Source organism: Eptesicus fuscus, chromosome 22 (assembly GCF_027574615.1).
Source record: "Eptesicus fuscus isolate TK198812 chromosome 22, DD_ASM_mEF_20220401, whole genome shotgun sequence".
NCBI classification, from domain to species: Eukaryota; Metazoa; Chordata; class Mammalia; order Chiroptera; family Vespertilionidae; genus Eptesicus; species Eptesicus fuscus.
Window position 1 is genome coordinate 11,548,814 of NC_072494.1, and position 26,142 is coordinate 11,574,955.

Here is a 26,142-nt window from a genome sequence, read left to right on the forward strand (position 1 = left end):
CCATAGACTCTTTAACCAAATCATGGAGTTCTCAAACCTGGTGCAACAACCTGAGTTTAAAAGAAGCAGATACAACAAATAAGAGGAAGTACTATTCACAAAGCGGAGAGTGAATTTATAAAACCTATTATCTCAAGTGGGCATACAGGTGGAATATAAATTAGGCACAGAAAAGATTTCAGTACATTGTAGATCACATGAGTTCTTTAGGTCTTGACTTCTATGAATGGACCTTAGAAACCTGCAACAGGAAAATTGAGATAAGCTAGAAATGGCTTGAAGCCCATCCTAATCTTTGTGACCAGTATTTTTTTAGGGACTCATTACTTTCCACACACAATCCTGGAATTCTTTCAGACTCAGATACTGGTCTGGGTGAACCCTGGACTGACATGTATTCTTATGGGTGTTTATATACTGGTAAGTACTAAAACTTCCTCTACAGCCAAGTTTTCCCAAAGCAATGGGCTAAAACATAAATTTATAAGACATATATTGCTGTTACTGGCCATGTGAGAACATATGCCTGCTTTGCATGATTGGCTTTATGCTTTGTTTACCATAACACGGATGGTAATTACAACAAGCAAGTATTTATGTCACACTATGTTAATAAAAATGCTTTTAGCAATGGCTACAGACAGGCCATTACTCCTGATTAAAAATGAAATGTCACTGAATGCTGGCTTTGTGCCATAAATTAAGGTACTGTAGCTATATACTTACAGTTTTTTATTCAAACTACCTTTATTACTGAAATCCCAGCAGGAAAAAAACATCAATTCTGTTACTGAAAATTTAAGCCTTAATCTTCTAGCACTTCGCTTTGCTTTGAAACTATGGGACTGGGGAGCGCAGGAGGTGACTTGAGGTATAATTCTTGCATGACGACAGAGCTGCCTTCAATGGGGAGCTTTGACTAGACACACATCATTATCAGCAGGAGGAGATGTGATTCATTAAAGAGAAATAGCTGGGCTGTGGTTCAGGCCACTCTGGAGAGTCTGTTCCAACACTGTGAGAAGTGTGGCCCTTCGCAGAGAAGAAGGGGATCGCTGCTGAATTAAAAAGCTGCAAGTGACCTTCCAAGGTCATCTAGTTCATCCCCTTCAGGCAGAAACCCTTTGAACCCACAGTGATTCGCTGCTACGGCGGACTGAGCCTGTGCATGCATTCCAGAATCACTCCAACACTGAGAACTTCATTGCCAAGAAATTCTTCCTGGATTGAAATTTAATTTCTCATGCTATGGCTAATTTGCTTTTGTTTTTGTTTTCTGTTTTCTTCTCTTGAAAGACAAATAAGCTGGTCCGGTAAGACTAAAGGACCCAAAGAATACAACCTGGCCAGAGGTGGTGAATTCAAATCGAGAGAACGCATATATCCATTCCTTCTCCCAGGTCTAAAGAACAGCAAATGCTATTCTTGGCAGGCAGAGGACACTGGCAGGAGGCAGCTGGTCTACCTGTTTGCGGATAACTAAAATTCTTTACGGCTCAGGGTACAATGCACCAGGGAATCATTTCTAGTGCCAACCAAAAAAAAAAAAAAAGTACGAAAAAAGGAAGGAGAGCAGCAATTTAAAAGTCTATAAAAAATATAAAACACGAAGGTACGTGGGTCTGAGCCTGGTGCTTGAGCTTGAGGGTGAGCAGGGGGTCTCTTTTTCACCCAGGTAATGATGGTGTGAGCCCCATAAGGAGATGGTTAAATCAAACACTGAGATGACTGCTCTTAAGAGGGGGAAAATATGTCAATCACACTTTGCCTTTGACACAAGGAAATTCCTTGAAACTGAGAATGGAGAGTGGAAGGGAGGAGAATGTCTCCTGATGTGGGTGGCCAGGAAACCAGGGGCCAGAAAAGTATGAGAGGAGAGAGGGAAAAAGAGACAGAGAGGGGAAAAAAACACAAGATTGAATTCTAATCAAAATGCTATGAGGCGTTCACACCAGGCCTTGAGAGAATATTAACAAGGTTACCCAAGGGGGGGCCTTTAGCCCCAGGAATTATTAGTGAATATGGAATTATATTTGCACAAACATTACCAGATGCAAGGAGCTAAATGTCCTGCAGATGTGGAAGGAGCCGGCGTATGTTCCAAATAGGCGGCAGCTTTATTTGTTTTACCCTTCTTACAAGGCTGGGCAGCACGCTTCTGAGGGGCTACATTCTGGAATGGCCACCCCAGCACTCGGCCCCTGTCTCAAACAGCAACTGCTGCTCGCACCAGCCTCTAAAGCATCTCTAGCCAGGGCGAGGTGGAGTGGCCCCCGGGCAGGTTTCACAAACTTAACCAGCTCACCTCCACCCCGTCCGGGTTCCATGACGCTCCAAGGGATCAAGGTGCTCCAAGAGGGATTTTCTAAAAAAAAAAAAAAAGAGAGAGAGAGAAAGAGTTCAGAGTCAGGTAAATCACAATAATTGAAAAGAGGACTTTTGAACTAAAATATAACCAGCTGATTCTGGGGGAAGAAGACAGCAAAATACAAAAAAAACCAAAAAGTTTCTTTCTGATATGCCACTATCAGATCCTCAAAATTTGATTTCATTTAGATTCACCACTGCTGAAGGAGACCTGTAACATCTCTGTGGTTAGAAAGTCATTGTCTTTGGGGAATCTCCTGAATTTGTAACCATAAAGCCCCCCCGCCATCTTGCTCACTTCCAGCAAGACTAGCCAGTGTGAAGGACAGAACTCCTCAGCACGTGGATATGACACATAGAGGCAGGCGACTATGAAGCTAATGGCACGAGACCTTTCCAAGTCTCTGGTGGGGGCTCTATCCTTGTGTGGGCCTAGTTATATGTTTTTGTAAAGTTTATAAAACTAAGGTATTTAACACCAATTGGTTAATACTGCCCTGACTGTCCCTCTGTCCCATTTCACTTTGTATGGATTGATTTTGGAGTTGAGTTGAAGATACATTTAGCTTGAGTGGAGTGGGATATATTATGTGGTTCGTATCACTTCTGTGTATGGTTGGTTGCTAGCCACCTGGTTGTGGGAATGAATTCTAGAAACACTCCTATCACTGTCATTGCTTCTTCATCCAGGGAGCTGCGAGAGCAAGGTATGTCATGCTGGGATGTGAATGTGTCCTACAATGCCCAACCCCGAAATTAGGAGGATAGTGGAAGAGAAACAGAATCAGAAGCTAGTCCATGGAAGACTTATCTAATTCTTACCACTCTTTATTAAAACCTTGATAGAGCCTGGCCGAAGTGGCTCAGTGGTTGAGTATCGACGTATGAATCAGGAGGTCACAGTTCGATTTGTGGGGTTGAGGGCTTGATCCCCATTATGAGGCATGCAGGAGGCAACCAATCAATGATTCTCTCTCATCATTGATGTTTCTATCTCTTTCTCCCTCTCCGTTCCTCTCTGAAATCAGTAAAAAATAATAATAAAATTAAAATATATATATATATATATATATATATATATGTATACATGTATACACACACACACACACCAAACAACAACAACAAAAACATTGATAGAAGTTTTTCCAAATTTGACAACAATTATAGAATTTTGCATATGTTACAGGGAACAAGTTGTGGTGCTGAAAAAAATTTCCCAAACTATCAATAATAAAAAATAAAGTTTGATGAATCATACTGGAGGAAAGTTGAAATATGTTTTTGTTCTCTTCATACATATTTACATGATATAATTTTTTGTCATGTGAAGAAGCCATCAAAATATGTAGCATATGTATATCTGTATGTGTGTATTTATAAACATACTTGTGCACACGCACGCACACATAACATAGAGGTATTTCAGGTAGTTAATAAATTAAAACTTCATGTTGTTTTACTGGAATTTGTTATGTTTGTGATGTTTGTTTGTTGGGCACCTTTTTAAGTGATTTGTTGTGATATCTTTTCTCATTCTAAGTAAATACTACCTAATTTTATAAACAAACTGTGTATTGTTTTTTTTTTAAAGAAGGTCTCCAATAATGCATAAGCCTCAGACCCAATATAACCCAAATTTGCCTCTGGTGTAAGCAATTTTCATTTTATTTTACTTCACTCACCAACTTATAAGGCTAGTCTTATTCAAACCATTTTCCCCCTTGAAAACTTTTTGTTTTTTAATCATTTTTTATTTTTCAATTACAGATGACATAAAATATTAGATAAGTTTCAGGTGTACACACCTGACATTATATAACTTACTAAATGATCATCCCAATAAATCTCATACTCCTCTGATACCATTCATAGTTATTAGAATATTGTTGACTATATTCCCTATGCTGTACTTTACATCCCCATGACTATTCTGTAACAACCAATTTGTACTTCCTTTTTTAAAAAAATATATTTTATTGATTTTTTACAGAGAGGAAGGGAGAGGGAGAGAGAGTTAGAAACATCGATGAGAGAGAAACATCAATCAGCTGCCTTCTGCACACCCGCTACTGGGATGTGCCCGCAAACAAGGTACATGCCCTTGACCGGAATTGAACCTGGGACCCCTGAGTCTGTAGGCCGACGCTCTATCCGCTGAGCCAAACTAATTTGCACTTCTTAATCCCTTCACCTTTTTCACCACCCCACAACCCTCCTCCCATTTGGCAACAGTCAAAATGTCCTCTGTATCTATGAATGTGTTTCTGCTCTGCTTGTTCGTTTACTTTGTTTTTTAGCTTTAATTGTTGGCAGATCATACCATTTTTAAAAAAGGCACCTGAGACTTTAATCACATAACTTCTAAGTGGCTTTGAATACAAGGTCTGTCTTATTCCAAAGGAAGTCAGTTAGTCCTGGCCCTCACTGTATTTCCCAGCCCCACCAGAGGGCATGCTGATCCTCCTATGCTTTATCTAGTTTGGTTTAATGGCTTCCACTGACACCCTTCCCCCTACCACTCTAACCCATCTGCCCTTTGAACTACCTCATTGTTAAGAGATCTGAAAGATCTCACTGTCAGAAAACTTCTTCATTTCCTCTCCATTACTCTGAAATGTGCCCTTGTGGACCTTCAGTCAATTCCTTCTTCTTGTGATACCTGACAATTTTCTTTGTGTGGTGTTTACACTGCATAGAAACAGGAAAGACATTTCAAAGCATCTGGGCTGAAGAACACACCATCTTTGAAATAGTTTTTTTAATTGAAATTCAAAGCACACCCTCTCCAGGAAGCCCACCAGATTAATTCCAGGCAGCAAAATCCCCATGCCATCCCCTTAAAGTCCCTTTATAACTTGCTATTGGCTATTCATAACCACATTGGATGTGTTTGCTTATATTCTCTTAGAAAGATCAAGATTAGCAATGCCTAACAATCTTTACTACTTAAACCTAATAGCATATTTGGATTCCAAAATTTTTGTGGGAACTCAGTACAATTTTCAGACTATATAATATAAGGAAGTGAATTCTGTTGTAATTTTTCCTTCGCTACACCTCAGCATCAATCATGTTGCTTTCAAAATGAAAAATATGCATGTCCATTTTGTGTAAAAAACAAAAAAACCTCACTTCTGTGGTAGAACAAAAGCTCATCAAACTCCTGGCCTGGGTCTCCCAAGCTCTAATGTATGGCTTTAGCTCTTTCAGTGTGTAATAGTGGTAGACAAAAATGCTTCAGTTTCTCTATCTGTAAAATAAGAATCGAGTTATTTCTTTCCCATTCACTTCACAGAAGTCTCCTGGGGAACAAGAGTTAAATGATTAATGACGGCAAGTCCCTGGAAAAACACAAAATGCTTAATAAAAATAATCCCTTCTGACCACAGTGATAGGCACCAATGACCTGATGCTAAACCTTGACTGCGATTCAGATAAACTATAGGCCCTGCCCATGGATCCAGGCTTCTTTTCCCCTGGTGAGGACATTCTGGACTCCTGTTCCTGGACTCCCTCCACTGACAGGCTTCTGTTCACAACCCTCCCGCCCCCAGTGGCTCATACCCAGCCCCCAAGTAACATGAAAATCCGTTCCCTGGTTGTGGAGGAGCAACATGTGGGAAAATGAAATGCCCCATTGTGAAGTCACTATAATTTTATTCTCCCTTTTCCAGGGAACATGCTTGCTCAGCCCATACCACATTATTAAGAAATAATGATGAGCCTGGACGGCATGGCTCAGTGGTTGAGTGTCAACCTATGAACCAGGAGGTCATGGGTTTGATTTCTGGTCAGGGCACATGCCCAGATTGCAGACTCAATCCCCAATAGGAAGTGTGCAAGAGGCAACCGATCAATGATTCTCTTTCATCATTGATGTTTCTATTTCTCTCTCCCTCTCCTGTCCTCTCTGAAATCAATAAAAAAATATATCTTAAAAAAATGTGCCAAGGAAGAAATCTATATGAGATCAAAACTCAGTTTTTCATCTAGTTTAGGTCCTTCCTAAGAGAAGCTCATGCATAGCTAGGAAAGGGACTCCAGGTGAAATACACTTCCTGTCAAGACTGAATAAAACCGGGTGTGCTTAAAAAGCATATACCTGTCTCTTGGTAGGAACTGCAAAGGTTATTTTAAAAGGAAATAAGGGATTCTGGCATATTTTCAGTTTACTGTGTTTATGGAACATAATGTATTCCTGGTGTTCAGGTATAAGACAGCCAAGTGAAATCACCCTGAACACAATCTGTGTGTAAATTCAGAAAACTCAAGATGCGTACTTACTTGACCTGCTCTGCTGCATGTTAAACTGTCTTGTCCTAAATTACTTTCTTTTTATTCTCTTCTTTAAGAGAATGAAAGAAAAATAAGGGAGTTCCCGTTAGAGAAAAGAACCACCAAGCTCCGTTATGATTCATGAAGCAACATGAGGAGCTGGGCTTTGGAATCAGACAGACCTGGTTTTGGAATCTTAATAATACCAGTTACTAGCCATGGGGTCTTGAGCAAGTTATTTGACTTCCCTGAATCCATTCCCTTGTCTATAAAGATGGATTTAAAAAAAAGTATATACATCCTAATAAAGAGTGAATAGATATTGTATCAAGTGCCTGGCAGAGTGCCTAACTTACAATAGACAACCAATACATAATAGCTGGTAATAATCATAATAATGAAAATAACAATATATTTCTGAATTGTCAATAAATCTATTATAGCAAATCAGCAAAAGTTTTGGAGGAGCTATGGGAACTAAAGGAAAGGAAAATACAATGACTTATACAAAATAAAAATGGCCCTAGAAGATCAGACCATATAGTTTCATTTTTGAAAATGTTCGTAAAAGTATCTCTTTATGCAGTCTTTGCTTTTGCTTAAAGTATATGCCAACCATAGCATAGGTTCTTAAGTTGGACAGGTTATAACACTATACCACAATACACTCATTCCTCAGAAACACTGCATACCATAAAATTGCATGTTAAAAGTCAGAGGGAAAAGGAGAAAAATATATTCAACTTGGTAACCAGAGCACTAACGAAAACAATAATTATTGCGTGGGACATAACTTGAATGCCCAGGAAGGCAGACCCGCTAGAGGTTGCCTCAGGGGTAATTTTAGAATGAATAAAAGCAATAGTGTGGGACTTCTGCTTCTGGCCAACATGGAGTATAAAGAATTATATTTACCCAGTTGTGTAAAATAACTTAAAAGAAGAAAGAAAAATAACTAGACAAATATATGAAACAATAGCTCTCAAGATATTGGAAATAAGCAGGTCATTGATTTCTGAGTGATGAAAAGCAAATGAGGTGACCCCCAGGATTGCCTAGCTTCCTGAAGAGTTTCCAGGACATCACACAGAGAGAACTTGGGTAGAGCCCAGTGATCTCCTTGAGTTGAGGCAATGGGACTGGAAGTACAGGTATGCCAATGTGGCGAGAGTTCTCAGAACAGAGGACTACACAGGAGATAATTGCACAGAGAACCAAGATGTTTAAAGGGTTCCCTTCAAGGTTTTGGTTGGTAACTGATCAAGAATGTGACTAAGGAAACTATCTAGAACTAAGGGATGAACTTACAGGATAGGAGCACAAAACTAGAAGAAAGATAGAACATACTAAATAAAGTTATGACCTTCTACATATAAAAACTAAAATATCTGAAATGTAAAAATACACTGAATGGGATTGACAGCAGATTAGACTTCACAGAAAGAAAGATAAGTGAACTTGGAGATACAGTAATAGAAAATATCCAAAATTAAACATAGAGATTTTAAAAAGAACAAGAAAGACAAAACAAAACAAATAAAGCATCATTGAACCATGGGACAATTTCAAGCGGTCCAATATGTGTGAAATTGGAGTCACTAAGGAAAAAAAGGCAAGGGGAGGCATACAAAAATATTTGAAAACTAATATCCAAAGTATTTTCAAACTTGATCAAAACTATAAACCCACAGACCCAAGAAACTGAATGGACTTCAAGCACAAGAAACATGTAGAAAATTACACGAAGGCACATAATCCATTTGCTTAAAACTAGTGATAAAGGAAAAATCTTAAAAGAAGCCTAAGAAAAATGACACTCTACATACAGAGAAATAGCAGTAAGGATGATAGATTTCTTGTCAGACACTATGCAAGAGAGAAGATAGTGTACAACATCTTTAAAGTACTCAAAGAAAAAATACTATTCAACTAGAATTCTGTAGTCCACAAAAATATCTTTCAAAATTAAAGTGAAATACTTTTTCAGACATATTAAGAGACAAAAAAGAAAAACTAAAAGATAATCTATGATCATCTCAATAGATAGACGAAAAAGCATTCGGCAAAATCCAGTATCTATTGGTGATTTTAAAAATGCTTCTACAAACTAAGAATAGAAAAAAATTTTCTCAACTTAAATACGATCTAAAAAAACCCTACAGCTAATAATCATACTTACTTGTGAAAGACTAAATGCTTGTCCTCTAACATCAGGAATAAGTAAAAGATGCCTGCCCCATTTCGTCTATTCAATATTATAATGGAAGTTCTAGCCAAATAAATACATGGTATCCAGTTGGGAAGAAGGAAGTAAAACTGCCTTCCACCACAGGTGACATGATAACCTATGCAGAAAATCCTGGGGAAGCAACAAAAAAGCTATCAGAACTAATTAGTGGGTTCAGTAAAGTTGCAGGATACAAGATCAATATACAATAACCAATTGTATTTCTCTACACTAGCAACAATGAGAAATTTAGAAATACCATTTATAATAGAACTTAAAAATATAAAATAGTTAGGGATAGACTTGATAAAGGATGTTTAATATCTGTATACTGAAAACTACAAAATATTGCTAAGGGAATTTTTAAAAGACCTAAAATATAGAATGATACATTGCATTTATGGATCAGAAGATTCAATATTGTCAAGATGTCAGTTCTTTCCAAGTTGACTTCTAAATTCAATACTTTCCCAATCAATACCCACAGGCATTTTTCTATAGAAATTGACAAGCTGATTTGAAAAGTTATATGAAAATAAAGAAGCCCTAGAATACTTAAAACACTTTGAAAAGGCAGAACAAAGTTAGAGAACTTACACTATTTGACGTCAAGATGTATGATAAAACTATTGTAATCAAGACAATATGTATTGGTGTCAAAAAAGATAAATAGATCTATGAAACAGAACAGAGAGTCTGATCAACTGATTCTTAACAAAGGTACAAAGGCAATTAAGAAGAGCAAAGATAGTCTTTTAATAAATGGTGCTGACACAATTTTATATTCATATGCAACAAGGGGAACTTCAATCTATAACTCACACCATATACCAAAAATTAACTCAATATGGATTATACATCTATATGTAAATCCTAAAATTATAAAACTTCAAGCAGTTGCTTATTTGCTGAACCATTTGATGTAAGTTACAGGTACCACAATATTTAAACCTAAGTACTTCAGCATGCATTTGAAAAAATTGATTGTTCTGTTTCCATGTTGCTGTTATCACACCAATAAAGTTAACACTGATACAATAATATTTCCTGATATGCAGCCTATATTCAAATCTCCTTAATTGACTCAATACTGTCCTATTCTTGCTATTTTTCAATCCGGGATCAAATCAAGTGTTATGCATTGCATTTAGTTTTCAAGTCTCTTTATCTCTATAATCTAAAATAGTCCTCCCCCTAGACTTTAAACATATTTATGACATTGATATTTTTTAAAGGCCTATGCCAGTAGTCTTGAAAGATGTCCAACAATCTGGATTTGTCTGGTTGGTGCCTCAAATTTGGGTACAGGTTAAATATTTTGGGCGCATATACTACATGGGTTATACACACTTCCTGTTGCATCACAGCAGATACACCTAGTGGCATTTGTCCCTTTGGTGATGCTAATTTGAACCACTTAAGTAAGTGGCATCTGTGGAATGTCTCCACTGTAAAGATATCTTTTGCTTTGTAATTAATAAGCATCTGTGATGTAATATTTTGAGATGTATGAATATTATGCACTCCAATTATAGCTCAACATTGATTTTTTTAGTCTTCATTTTTTATTGAGATATAATGGACATAATATATCTGTTTCAGATGTACAATGTAATGATTTAATATCCTATCTAATAAAAGAGTAATATGCAGATTGACCATCACTCCAACACACAAGATGGCTGCCCCCATGTGGACACAAGATGGCCACCACAAGATGGCCACCAGGGGAGGGCAGTTGGGAGGGACCAGGCCTACAAGGGAGGGCAGTTGGGAGCAATCAGGCCAGCAGGGGAGGGCAGTTGGGAGGGACCAGGCCTGCAAGGGAGGGCAGTTGGGAGCGATCAAGCCTGTAGGGGAGGGCAGTTAGGGGTGACCAGGCCGGCAGAGGAGGGAAGTAGGGGGCAAACAGTCTGGCAGGGGAGCAGTTAGACATCAATCAGGCTGGCAGCAGAGTGGTTAAGGGGTGATCAGGGTGGCAGGCAGAAGCAGTTAGGGGCAATCAGGAAGGCAGGCAGGCGAGCAGTTGGGAGCCAGCAGTCCTGGAGTCCCAGATTGGAGAGGGTGCAGGCTGGGCTGAGGGACACCCCCTCCCCCTGCACGAATTTCATGCACCGGGCCTCTAGTATGTATATATTGTAAAATGATCCCCCCTATACTCTAGTTAACATCCACCACTGATCTTTATTTTTTTTAATATATTTTATTGAGTTTTTACAGAGAGGAAGGGAGAAGGACAGTCAGAAACATCAATAAGAGAGAAACATCCATCAACTGCCTCCTGCACACCTCCCACTGGGGATGTGCCTGCAAACAAGGTACATGCCCTTGACCGGAATCGAACCTGGGACCCCTGAGTCCGCAGGCTGATGCTCTATCCACTGAGTCAAACCAGTTAGGGCTGATGATCTTTATTTGACTCAATCATTGCATGGATGGTTGCAAAATGGTAAATTTGTAATTTTATCATTCCTTCTACATTAATGAATTGACATTCTTCTGTACTAAAGAGCTTTCCTCCCTTCCCCTGCCTTGCTTTCTTGCCTCTAACTGCTCTCTCCCGGTCTTCTTTTAATGAATAGTCTCATATTCTAGCCTTTACTTTCCAAGTAAAATTTTATTCCCAAAAGAGTTACAAACAAATGTTCCCTATTTCTTTTTTTAAATATATTTTTATTGATCTGAGAGAGAAAGGGGGGGAGGGGGAGAGGAGAGAGAGAGAGAGAGAGAGAGAGAGAGAAGAGAGAGAGAGAAACATCAATGATGAGAGAGAATCACTGATCAGCTGCCTCCCACACACCCCTTACTGGGAACCAGCCCACAACCCAGGCATATGCCCTGACTGGGAATCAAACCGTGACCTCCTGGTTCATAGGTTGACACTCAACTACTGAGCCATGCAGGCTGGGCCAAACAAGAGTTCCATATTTATTTAATCTTTGTTAATTACAAAAGAAAACACTGCCACTGTATCAAGTGTACATAGTACAGATGTCTATAAAAGCAAAACGTTTTTTCCTGAACCCCAGAGGTAAGTTATGACAGTGTTTATAGGTTATTTATAAGAACAAATTCCCAGTGATGGTCGCTAATGGAAAACACTCCTGTGCACTATTGTTGCGTATATACATTGGTTAATGTTTTTGGTGATAGATTAGGAGATAATTATCAAGATGCAAATATATATAAACTCAAAATTAGTCATTCCACTTAAAAAAATTTCCCTGCAGATACTAAGATTTATTTTCTTATATGTACAAATATATATTCACAAAGATGTTCATGGAAGCTTTGTTTGCAACAGTCATGATTTAAAAATAATCCAAATGTTGACAGAAAAGGGACTGTATAAACAGACTAGAGGCCCAGTGCATGAAATGCGTGCACGGGGGCTGGGGGAGGCAGTGTCCCTCAGCCCGGCCTGCGCCCTCTCACAGTCCGGGACCTCTCAGGTATGGTCCCTAGGTCTGGCCGAGATCAGGCCTATTGGGGCTTTCCTTCCCCCGGCTGCTGGCAGCTGGTCCCACCCCCGCCGCTGCTGCTGCTTGCCATCTGTGTGGTGCTGCACCTCCCAGCCCCTGCCACTGGTAGTCTCCCTCTGTGGGTGACAGGCGTGGGGTGCGATCGCTTGGCTGGTCTGGGCCTCCCTCTGTGGGGCAATCGCTGGCCCCACACACCTGCCACAGCGTTGCTGGCTGATAGCCTGGGCCTCCCTCTGCGGAGTGATCAATTGTGGAGCCCCCCTATTGGTTGCCCCGCAGAGGGAGGCCACACCCACTCAGTCAGGGTTCCGTGATTGATCGCTGTGCAGAGGGTGGCCTGGGCCTCCCTCTTTGGGGGCGGTCAATCGTAGAGCCCCCCCCATCGATTGCCCCGCAGAGGGTGACCTGGGCCTCCCTCTGCAGGGCAATGGCGCCCCCCCCCACCCCACCCCCGGCCCCGACCAATCGCATCACACCCGCCTTGGCTGGCCTGGTGCCAGTGCATGTCATAGCATGGTCGTCCAGACAGTCGTTCTGCTGTTTGGTCGTTTGGTCAATTTGCATATTATGCTTTTATTATTATAGATAATGATATTCTCACTCAACAGAATACTATGAAGCTTGTAATTTTCTTTTAAACTGAGATATTGATGTTTACTGATATGTAAAAGATGCTTAATGCAATAAGAGAAAAAATGAAGTTGTAGAGCTTGTTGGAAAGGAAAGCATGTGGATATTAGTGGCATCTCTGTACTATGCAGAGGATGCTTCTGGAAGGATGCGCAACGGCTAACAGTGATTCTTTGGGAGTGGGATTCCGGAGTTGGGGTAGGATATTGGAGAACAGAACTTTGACCCCTTGTTTTGTATTTTTCTTTACAATGTGATTTTTTTTTTTTTACCCTGTACATGTATTCTTTTTAAAATAGAAAACAAAAGGTATTTTAAATAATCAATTTCCAAGTCCTTGGGCATGGCTTCTAGTTCCAGTTCCCCGTTAAGCAGATCATGATGCCTTCATTTCCCACTTGTCCCAAGAGCTTTCTTTTTTCTACATCTTTCCTTTTCAGCAGCCATTCCACACACCAGAGGAAACACGGTTGAGTTTTGTCTAAGTTATAGCAGGCCCAGAAGGGACACGGTGAGCAAGCTGGGCTTTATCTTACATAATTCTTTGTTGTGCTATCATAACACATTTAAACTCCAGGCAACACACCAAGATACGCTTAAGCAAAAAGGACGAGATCAGGAGATTTGAAGTGGATTGCTTGGGGTGGAGATGTGCCCAACATCTGCCTCCCTGACGATGATCCGACCATTACTAATTATTTGTTCTGTTTGTTTACTTTCTCAACCCTGGAGACCAGAAAATAGTTTTCTCATACCAAAATTACAGTTGTGAGATATGCATGTTTATTTACTTTCTTATCAGGGAATATTTGACCAGTCTTTACTAGAGAAAAATTAAGAATTACTAGAACTTGTAAATGTACAGCACAAGGAATATAGTCAATAATATCGTGATAAGTATATGTATGGTGCCTGGTGGGTACTGGAAATATCGGGGGAACATTTTGGTTTTTGTTTCTAATTTCAGAGAGGAAAAGGAGAGGTAGAGAGAGACAGAAACATCAATGATGAGAGAGAATCATTGATAGGCTGCCTCCTGCGCACCCGCAACTGGGGATCGAGCCTGAAACCTGGCCATGTGCCCTGACTGGGAATCGAACCATGATCTCCTGGTTCATAGGTCAATGCTCAACCACTGAGCTACACTGGCTGGGCTCAGGAGAACATTTTGTAAAGTATATGATTGTCTAGCCACTATGCTGTACATCTGAAACTAATACAAAATTATATTGAAGGTAAACTGTAATTGAAAAATTACAAATACAAAAAATAAAAATAAATAAAACAACAGAAAAAGAATTCACTAGAACTTACGAAACTAAGTTCTAGTGCAGCTCATGAGGACTAGAGCTTCACTAAGGCTTTATGAAATAACGTCTGACCACCTTGAACCTATAAAATATTTACAGCCACACAGAGAGGTAAGTACCGGCTGACCCTCAGAGCTGGCCAAGGTGAAAACCAGGTAGCACTGGACTGCAGGACCAACGGCATCTTATTCTGAGGAGCCCCAGCTGCACCTCAGAGTTGCAGCAGAGGATGGCTGGCCATGTCATTCCACAGCACTAACATCTGCTAAAAGCGCTGGATGGCATATTGAAATGAAAAAAAAAAAAAAGAATATTTAATATCATGTTTAGAATATTTAGAAGTATTTTGTAACCCCCGCTGGAAAAGTGCCGGCTCCTTGGACCAATGCAAAGCCAGGGCCAGCAGTCCCTGCCAGAGAAGAAACTAGCGTCAACTGCTTCTGAGAAGTCGGGAATGGTATGAAATGGCACCAGGGTGTGCTGCTGTCACTGGTGTGATTTGACTTTTAGAAATTAATCAACAGTTCCCCTCCTTAACTAGGTACCTGAACAGTGTTATTGTTCAGAGGTTTCTTGAAATCCTGCACTGCTGCTTAAGTGAAGGCAAAGCCTAAGTACTTCCCCCGTCATCTCTGACCCACTCCAGCGACGGAAAGCCATCTGCCTGAGCCCAGAACAAGTCAATGCTCTGTGCAGTGAACTGCCACTCCTCCCACCATCCAAACACAGATGTCGGCCTCAGTCTGCAAGGGACTGAGGGAATGGGCGGTTTCTGTTGCAGCTGTGGGAAACCCTAAACATCTGCAACCCACTCTAGAGTTTTCAAAGCATTTTCCCTCATATATCGTGCTCCTTCTCATACACAACCACAAGTTAGAGGGCAATTAAATGTGGTGTGTGTTTTTATGTATTCAGTCTGCACCACCACCCCTCAGCCTGTCAAATAAAGCTGAAATGCCATTGGTGAATGTTTATTGGAGAATTGTGGGAACATTTTTATGTTTTCTTAGAAACAATCGATTAAAATTAAAAACCATTTTCCAGTCTTCCAAGATGAGAGTTTGACTTCAGATGTTTCAAAATGTGCCCAAACCAGTACCTACATTGTTTTGTTCTATTCAATCCAATGAAACAGTGATTTATTGAGCCTTTCTTGGCTGTTCTAGGAGGATCTTAGGGGGTCTGTGGAGAACAAAGACAAGTCAGGAGATGGGATAAGGGGTGAGGGACCCTATGAAATATGGGAGCGTGGGGTGCCGACGGAGCACCAGGAGGGGTGCTAACCCCACCTGGGGAGAAGAAGGTGTCTCCTCCGGCTTTACAATCGATAGCCATCACATCGTCACAGTATGTTAAGGAGAAACATGCTGTTTGGATTATAGAAAGTGGTGTGAAAGCATCCTGTTTGAGGAAAGCAAATGAAAACATGCATATTTGCCTCTTGGCTTTGCCCTTGTTCATCATATTTTCTTCCAAGTCCCTCCCTTATCTCCTCATGGGCTCTGACTCCTCGTGAGCTGCACAGAATGCTGGCTCTAAATAGATGGCTGGGAAAGGGCCTGAAAAATGCCTGTGTCATGCCAGGTCGTGGGAGGCAGTGATGAAGGAAAAGGCACCCATAAAACAGCCATGGCCAGGGATAGGCAAGCCCAAAGGGCCCAAACCTTGATATTGATCAGACCACTCAACTGAGATGTTACTTTTGGGATTCTCTACTTGCCACCTCTCCACCCCAAGGCCAAAGTGACACTTGTGTTCTATGATAATTTCTGTTCAGTTGCCACCCCTGTTAAACTGTATATATAGTTCAAGAATTTTCTTTATCTCCAGTGTCTGCCATCATGCTTGGCTCACAGTATCTCTCAGAAAACATTTGTTTCTATTTTTTAAATTTAAAAAATGCTGGGAATCCTCAAATTAAAGTAAAAGATACTCTGTTAATTCCACTGCTTTTAAAAAATATTATAGACATGTAAAAGTTCCCCTTTCATATCCTTCCTTTTTCTTTTGCTAAAACACATAGATCAATACATATAGTAAATGCTGGTTGAATGAAGTAATAAATGAGTGACTCAATAAATCTAAAGAGTTGAAGAGACTTAGAGAAAAAAAAAAAAAGCCAGAAGTTAAGCCAACAATCAAAAGGATCATCCCCATCTCAAGATGCTTAACTTCATCCCATCTGCAAAGTCCCTTTGCCATGTTTCTGGGCATTAGGAGCCCATTATTCTGGAGCCCATTATTCTGTCTGCCACAGAGCCAGGGGGAGGAGGGGGCGCAGAGGGACAGAAGATCTAAGTGCTTATTGGTTCGGACTGTTCTTCTAAAGAACAGTCTCATACACTTGACCTCATACACTTTCCTTCTTTGGATCTTAGTTTCTTTATCGGTAAACTGGGGAAATTCATTCAACAAGTGTGTTATTAGCCACACACATGCTAAACTTAAGGAATATAGAATAAAACAGACAGGAGTCATTGTTCTTATGTGCTTACATTCTAGAGGAGAAAAAAAATGAATTAAGTAAAATATATTAGATGGTGCTCTGTGTTGAGCGGTGGGTGAGGAGACCAGTGTGTCCTGAGCAGAGCAAGGCTGGGGGAAGGGAGGCTGGCATGAAGAATGCAGATCACTTGGGTCCTATAGGTTTGGGTAAGGACTTGTTTTTTCTCCCAGTGACATGGAAAGCCACAGGAGAGACTATGATTTGACATGCATTTTAATGAATTCCTCTGGCTGCTGATTGAGAGAACAGACTGAAGGGGACAAGGATGGAAGCAGGGAGATGTGTTAATACCTTATTCTCTTGACCTTCACCTTTTTGTACACCTTGTTCAACTACAGACCCAGGTTTCCTTCATGCAGTTATCCCTCTTAGGAGCACCTTGCTCCTCTTTCCAATTCAAATTCCAGCTCAGCACTCATCTCCGAGCTGTAAGGGCACCCGAGCAGCTCATTACCCTTTGCCCCCATTCTTGGATGTGGAAACTGGGGCGCAGACCCTGCCCAAAGTCATTCAAGTAACGGGTAGGGGAGCCAGGACTGCCTCTAACGTGTGAATTGAAGGAAAGTAAAAGATCTTCTTGATACAAAGATGTTTTCCCTGAAATTCTGTTTGCTAATTTCAGTCTCCCCCATTAAATCGTGATCTCAGAGAGCGTGGAGATCTTATTCAGCTTTGTGTACTTAGCACTTAGCACGGTGTCCGGCACATGACAGGCACTCAGTATTTGCTAGATGAGTCGATAACAGAAAGGCAAGCCCTGGAGAGTCGGTGTTTGTGTTTATGTGTTAGTAACATCACGTGTCCCTACTCCACCGCACCCCACCACTTCATCATGTTAAATGTCAGACAGTGGAAACGTCTAAGAATCTGCGAGAGCTAAATTGAGTGTTCTAGGAAATGATACTTTACTTTTTTGTTGTTGTTAATCCTCACCCGAGGATACTTTCCCATTGATTTTAGGAGATAGTGGGAGGGAGTGGGAGATACACAGAGAGAGAAACATGGATGTGAGAGCGACATATCGAATGGTTGCCTCCTGCCCATGCCCCGACCAGGGCCAGGGATTGAGCCTGCAACCAAGGTACATGTGCTTGACTGGAATCGAACCCGGTACCCTGTGGTCCACAGGCCGACACTATCCACTGAGCCAAACCGGCTAGGGTGATACCTTATTTTTTAACAACAACAACAACAATAAAATGTGGCACCAGGATTGGAGTGGGATCTTCCTAACACAGTAAGCATCAGAGCTAGAGAGCCCTTTCTTTTCCTTTCCTCCCTGGTTGCCAAGGATAACAGAGATAAAATAAGTTCTAAAGGGATGTTATTATTTGAGAAGAAACCCCAGTCCCATTTCCTGTGACCTTCTGTGCCCTAGGCATGTGGGCCTTGTTCTTACTGAGGTGAAACTAGCAGTGACAATGTAACTGGTAAGTGTAGCCAGGGCTGGTGTGGGAGCTGTGCCTGTGACTGGGAGAGAGGCCCTGAAATGTGCATGCCTGTTCTGTCTGTGAACTTGTGGACTCATACTGTTATCTAATTGCTAATATTTTAAAACTTGGGGGACTTTACAGTACCATGTCTGTGCTCTAGAATGACAGCTATCCTGTTATAGCTTAACGATTTTACAAAAAAAATCTTCCTCGCTATCCTCAGCTTCTCCATGGTGAAATCCATGTCTTTATCCTCTGTGGATCCTCAGTACCTTAGCTGTCCAGGTGAATAGTAGGTGTGGGAGGGAGAAAGAAGGATGGTAGTGAGGAAGGGAGGGAGGGAAGGAGGAGGGAGGGAAGGAGGGAGAGAAGAATGCTGGCTTTCCAATTCCATTTGTCTCTGAGGTTTCAGAGTGGGAACTAGGCAACTAGAGCCAAGAGAAGAAGGTAATACATATGGTAACATATAAAAAGAAGTATATGTGGTACCTGTAGTGACACAAGATTACCTTTCTAGTCTTTAGTTTTATGCAGTAAGCATGCATTAAATATTTTAAATGAGTGAATTGTATGAATGAATAAAAAGGTATTGGCACCTCTGCCTAACAAACTTTACATGGTTCTCCCATCTCGTCCAGTTCTTACTCTGCCTCCAGGCTCTCTCCTCTGGCACTAGCTCCCAAACACCCCCTATAAAGCATATGGTAATACTAGAAGACTCATTATTCTACCTTTGCTTATTAGCTAATGATTTTCTCACTAACAATGCTCTCTCCAAGTTAGTCACAGTTCAGGTTCAATTTCTCCAATACTAGGTTAGCGAGACACAGTCTGGACAACGTTACAAGTAAAGAATCACTGAGGTCCCAGCAGGACCAGCTGTCACAAGGGCAGGATGTTTCACCTGTCAGCCTTGTAGGTGTTACGTCCAAGTACTGGAAGATCCTTGGGTTAAAAATGGGACACCTGCAGGAGCACACAATTACAGAACTAAGGGCTGGAACCGTGATAATCAGTTGGTTCAACCACTCCCATTTTTTAAGATAAAAAGCAGGCTGAGAAGTTAAAAACTTCCCAGTGTCACCGTGCTAGTTAGGGCAGAGTTGGGATTGGGAATTGAGTTGTGTTCTTTTCAGGAACCTGCTACCTCCTGGAATGCAGTCTCTTCTCTTCTGTCTTGCTTCCCATTGTCTCAACCCTCCTAATGGAAGCTGATCCTCTTAGATGCAAAACTGGTATGGATGTTTTAATTTTTTAATGTTTGAATCCTCACTTGAGGATATGTATTTATTGATTTTTGGAGAGTGGCAGACAGAGAGAGAGAGAGAGAGAGAGAGAGAGAGAGAGAGAGAGAGAAAGAGAGAGACAGACAGACAGACAGAGAGACAGACAGAGAGAGAGAGATGTGAGGAACATTAATCAGGTGTCTCCCATACGTGCCCTCACCTGGGATCAAACCCACAACCTAGGTATGTGCCCTGACTGGGAGTAGAACCTGCAACCCTTTGGTGTATGGGACGATGCTCCAATCAACTGAACCATCCGGTCAGGGCTGGACAAATTCTTAAAGAGGGATGTTGGCAAACAGAAAACTTGATGATAAATAGGGAGATGATGCAAGAGAAAGGGCTGAATCCAGAAATAAATCATATCTTCACATAGTGTTTACAAAAATTGTGTTTTGAATAATTTCCATAGAAATTATTTTACCCACCACAGGAATGCTGCTCCCTCCCACAGGGATCTGACCAAACAGAAAGAGAAGCAGAATGAAGGAAAAGCAGTAATTTAGATTTATATATAAAACATTAGTTGGAACCTAAGTAATAACCCTCGACTAATCAGAATATTTTATGCATTCTGCTTTTTAGTGGAAAGAGCAAACCACAAGAAAGCAAGCATATATCAGAGATTTAGAAAATGTTTCCAGGGATTATTTTAGGCTTTAAAATTTTCCCCCCAATTCCCTGCACTGTCTATCTTTAAAATATCTCACCGCACACCTCCCTCTTTCTCCTCACATGTGTTCATCTGCTCATTTAATCAACCTGCCAATATTTATCGCGCTTTCCTCTGATGTCAGGTCCGCTTTTGGTCAGAGATGAAAATGTGGTCTTGCCTTCAAGTTTAATGCCTGGTTAGAAAGTTATCCTAAGACTACTCAGATTTTTATCACTTTTTTCACAGTTATATTTCTAGTTCTGTCCTAAATATTTCCATCTGGCCTTCCAGATCCACTATCTACCATTTTTGCATCCTGTTTTGTGCTTCTGGGGGATGGTGGGGGGGGGGGGCGCGGCGAGGGGGAAGGACTGACCTTTATGGTTCAGATAAACAAGTTCCTTTGCCCTGAGGTTCAGTGAATGGAGAAATCAAAAGACCAGAAGATCAGAGGGTGGGAAGAGATAAGCAGAGCTGTTGCCTCCCCCGCCCCCCAACACACACCTCATTCCCCACACCTGCCAAGTTGTGGGGGGACAGTGGCTATATTCCTCTCCTAAAGACCACAGAACCTATTGGATAACATTCTCCTGGAACTCTCAGGGATCAGCAGCTGTCATACAAATCATTGTGATGGCCAATTACACAATAACGAGTACATTTCTGAGAAACAACAGAAAGCAACACAGCTGAGTTGGAACTAAGGCACTGCTACCTAAAGTAGCCGGAGAGAATGAAAATAGGTCAAGACGCTCTTCCTACTTACCCTCTGCAGAGAGATCTGTGGAAAGCCACTTCCTGCTCACAGCTGGGTGAGAAAAGTTTCCTATTCTCTGTCCTTCATACACCGAACGCTGCCATGACAAGATAACACGGAGGGGCAGTTTTACTTGGTTGAGAGTAGCTGCGTGGTGCACCGTCTTGAGAAAATTTTGCGACCCCTTCTCAGTATTTGTATCTCGGGATCTGCCATGGCAAAACTGAAGCTGTCTTACTTTGGGCACATCATGAGAAAGCTGGGTTCTTTGGGAAAGACAGTCAGACTGGGGACAACAGAAAGCAGCAGGAAAAGAGGGAGACTAGCTATGAGATGGATTGACTCTATAAAAGAAGCCATAGGCATGAGTCTACAGGACACTGTGGATATCACTCATTCATAGGGTCACCAGGGGTCCGAACTGACTCAACTGCATGTCACACACACACACACACACACACACACACACACACCTGACATGGACAGGAGTTCAGGTGACATGCTTTGCAATATGGATCCTGACTGTAATATCTATCTTTGCATCTCTAAATGAATCTAATTTGGAACCAAACAGAAACTAGTTTTTAGAACCACAAGAGTTACAATGTATGTCATCTAGCCCTGTTATTTTTTACTCTTTTCACAAAAAGTACATATAGGTTAAATGGTTCACAGAGATCAGTAATGGGTCTATCACAGTGATTTTCAACCTTTTTCATCTCATGGCACACATAAACTAATTACTATGTCTGGCATGCAGAGACAACACAGTAAAATGTTCTTTCTGAACTTTAATTAGCTAGTTTTTAAGCTCCACTTCCTCCATGGAGCACGTCTTAAGACCGAGGGTGAACAGTGGGCATGGGGGATATTGAAAATAGTCTCTTTTTTTTTTTCTTTAAATATATTTTATTGATTTTTTACAGAGAGGAAGGAAGAGAGAGATAGTTAGAAACATCAATCAGCTGCCTCCTGCACCCGCCCCCCAAACTGGGGGTGTGCCCGCAACCAAGTTACATGCCCCTGACCGGAATCGAACCCGGGACCCTTGAGTCCACAGGCCGACACCCTATCCACTGAGCCAAACCGGTTTCGGCGAAAATAGTCTCTTACCTTTCTCCAAAAGTATTATTTCCATTCCAGACCTACACTTTATTGAGGGAGCAACTTTCCATCTTCTCTGAAGACTTGTACTCTGCTGTCGAAACGGCAATCTGACAAAGAGTATCGAGAGAAAACATTCAATATGAACAGGGATCCCAGGGCCTGAAACATCCTATGTAATCCATTCTCCTCGTGATCCTGCACCCTAAGGACTCCAGAAGGAATGGAGTCAGTTCTCTGAAGATCAACATAGGCAAATTATTCACCCAGGTCTGCTCTGACTCTCCCCACCCTTCTCACCACCTCCCAACCCCAGTCAAAATGACCATCATCGCAGAGTAGGATAGAGTCCCTAAGGTAAGAAGTTAAATCTGGAAAAAAAACAACGATGGCCTTGGCCCCTAATTTTAAGGAAAAGGTATTCTGAGAAAATTTCTAGTTTGCTATATACATCACCCAGTTTCTCCCTTAACTTTGCTAGCTGACATCTTCCAGGAAGAAAGGTCCTAGTACTATAATGCCTCCCTGAAAACCCCTAAGTAGCTTTCCCAAAGACCAGTCAGCCTCTGATGATTCTCCTCACACAAAGAAAGGGCTATAATTTGCACTTCCAGCCCTTTAGTAGTTAGCCGTTTCTCGCTCTGGGGATGAAGCATGGCCCAAGGATGTGTGTTTCTGTGAAGCCTTTCCCCTGGACCAGCTCTGGCTGGAACTACTCGGCGTCATAGAGCTGTCACTGAAAGTAGGGTGCTCATCTGGCATGGCTGGTGTGACTCAGTGATTGAGCGCCGACCTATGAACCAGGAGGTCACCATCCAATTCCTGGTCAGGGCACATGCTCAGGTTGCGGGCTCGATCCCCAGTGTGGGGAGTACAGCCAATCAGTGATTCTCTCTCATCATTGATGTTTTTATCTCTCTCTCTCTCTTCCTTCTTCTCTGAAATCAATAAAAATGTCTTAAAAAAAAAAAAGAAAAGAAAAAGCAGGTCACTTGTCTGGAAATTAAAGTTCTTTCTATTCCTGCTCTAATTCCTAGTGTGATTTTTGTCAAGATACTTGATATCTTTGGACTAGCTTTATCAGCTATAAAATTAGGGTGGAATTAGAATTAAGACAAAGGTGAGAAAGAACAAATCTCCAAATCATGATCATGGTTTCTCGTATAGTTAGACTCTTGGAAGTTATCTCACTCAAGGGCAGACTCTGCCTCACTTTAAGTCCTTTTAATGAATCAAGTATAAGACAGCATGACCAGGGAATGATAGTTGCACCCAAAATTATGAAAAGAAGGGTTTGCTTGCATTGTGGGATGTATGCCACTATTTTAAAAACATATGCAATATCAATTAAAGGTCAGAGGGGAATGGCTGTGCCTTAAGTAAGTTTTGAACACAGATGCCATCTAGTCTCTGCATTCTGCAAAATTCTTCTTTAAGTGAATAAATGTGTAGGATAACTCTCCATTACCTTGATCAGCATCTAATATCAACCTGACACTTAGAATTAAATTAGAGAAACAAAATTGGATACTTTGAGTCTTGAGGGCTGATTATACTATTGGAGCTGGGAGTGGATTTAAACTCTTTCCTTATCCCATTTAAATCTAACTAGATATAAACTCTCCATTACTGAGGAACAGAGGTGTGTCTGCAGAGGTGGAGGTTCCCCTTGATGTTCTTGGACAAGGAAACCTAATCCTTTCTTCTGACACACATGGTTGCAATAGAAAGTGTTCCCCAACTGCCAGTCTGGTTTTAATCTATTGTTTCAAGCAGGACAGGATTTGTAGGGAATGTGAAGAAAAGAGCAAAATTACCAGAACTTACTATAAAATAAAAAGTGTTGATGAGAAATCAAATTTTAAACAAGTGTTCAAAATTGTAAGCATGAACCTATTATACAGCCATACAGTGCATAAGTGTATGACTATAAGGGCTTTTAATTGTAAGTCTATCTAAAGTCTGCTTCCAATACAACATTTGTATCTCATTTTACGAAAATTCTTTGGCTTACCAAATGATAGCAATGGTAAAATATTGCAATAAATACAATGTTGCTTCATTTAAACAACACTCTTGCACATGAGATATTCCATAAGTGAACTTCCCATGTAACCAAACTAACTCTGCATTATATAAACTTTAAAATGTTAATTAACCATTTTGTATAAAAACATTTCAAAAGTGTATTACATATCTTTTCTTTAAAAGATGCACCCAACAACATTATCTTTTCCTGAAGGTTCAGGATTAGCATTTAAAATCCTTATTAAAATATGCTTAATATACTGTACTTCTTAAAAGAGAACAAGATGGTGAGCTTATATGATGGTGAGCTTTTTGGTGATACTTTCCCCAACACCAAAAGGTTTCAGAATGCTGCTGTAAAAAGTACAAAAGCAGACAAAACTAGCTTCCTCTTAGTGGATCTAGTGTCTTTTCTGCTGTCCGCTGTCCCTTCTGGCATGTCAAAAGCCTATCAACCTCTGAAAATTAATCAAGTACTTTGTCAAAATAAAATTTAGATTTAAAAGATATGCCTACTCTCTGTAAGGCACTCTACTACATGCTGGGGGAAATGTAAAAAAATACAAAATATAGTCCTGTCCAGGGAGCAACCTTGCTGGCGGAGTGACACTCAAGTCATCAGGTCACCACTGTGGTGGGAAAACACAACTTATTACCTCTAAGTGTGAAAATAATTTACCTAAAAAATACAGGTACTGAAATGACTACACTTGTGTTCTGATATACCTTCTTCAATGGGAGTATGTCTCACGTGGAAATATCAGTCGTGTGAGTCTTAGCAGATAAAAGACGAAAATTGCTGCTTGAGGAACTAGAGTAGGCAGACCCTTTGTCAGCTATCTGCTGTAACCCTCATCTTATTTTTAGGCTTCATTTTACAATCCAGATGGCGTAGGATGTCATAAATCTAATCTTACTAATTCCTAAGGTCAGTGAAACTAATTAATAACATCTGTTAAAAAACAACAACACACAACACCCTGTATTTTAATGCTTTGCTGGGTATATGAGTACAAAACATTTAGACATTTTAGAAAACTGCATATATACAAGGGATACTGTGTATCGTTTTAAAGATCATCACTGGCACTCGTTGCTGGGTTTCAGTGTTACTACATTTGGAGGTTTTTAAGTACCGTATCTTTTGGTTACTCCTACTTTTATTCCACAAACACCTGGTTTCAAAGACTTCCTCCTTGGTTTCAATTACCATCTGATTCCTAGTTCAGACCTCTCTTCTGAGATCCAGACAGACTTATCTATCTAACGGGCGTCACATTTGGGAGTACCGTAAGCACCCCTAATTTGACAGAGACAAAACCAGTTTTGTTGAAGAATGAGACTTAATTTTCTTAGATGCTCCCCTCCCCGCCTCCCCATCCCTACAATTCCTTCCCTGCTTATATTACACCAATTATGCTTGAACTTCACCAGTGCTTTGTACCACTCTTATGAGATTTTAATGTATGGCTTTAATTTATAAGTTGTGATTTCACCTGTTAGATTCCAGTTCCTTGAAGAGTATGGGCAGCCTTACTCCATTTATCTCCTACTTCTCCCTCTGGAAATGTGGTGATTTTTAGTATGTGTTCCATGGATAAATACAACAAAAACGGAAAGGAATTCTGACGAATCTCTGCGTTGTATTTTTACTGCTGTCTGTCTTATATGTCTGGGAGCTGTGGGGTGCAGTAACAGAAGCAGCAGCACTGTGATCTTCTCATAATTGAACTCAAAACAGAACAATTCTTCTATCAGGTATCACCTTCTTCTGAGGCCTGCCTTGGACGGGTCTCAGTCCAACCCGAACCACCCTTCCTCCCCAATCTTGGTGTGGGCCTCTGGGACAGCTGAAACACTGCATCGTTTATGTATCTACTCCCCATAGGCCGTACACTTCGTGAGAGAAAGATGTGTGTCTTTGTACCTTCAGTGCTGTGCCTGCAGAAATGAGGCTATCTATCCAGGTCTCCATAGAGGACTTGCTGCTCTCCAATAGGACTGCGAAGGCCCCATTCCTACAGAAACTTCTTTAAAGCTGCCTCTGGGTGGCTAGAGTCCCAAAAGCAACTTCCTAGCCTT

At 40.9% G+C, this 26,142-nt stretch overlaps 1 long non-coding RNA gene across 1 annotated transcript; it reads right to left on the minus strand.

Annotated features, from left to right (window-relative positions):
- Positions 1 to 2,118: 2,118 nt before the first annotated feature.
- Positions 2,119 to 25,658, minus strand: LOC129147857 (uncharacterized). Its single transcript, XR_008555078.1, has 4 exons — positions 25,557 to 25,658; positions 22,042 to 22,142; positions 20,938 to 21,025; positions 2,119 to 2,365 (listed from the first exon to the last, which is right to left on the minus strand). It is a non-coding gene; the product is annotated as an uncharacterized LOC129147857 (long non-coding RNA).
- Positions 25,659 to 26,142: the final 484 nt, after the last annotated feature.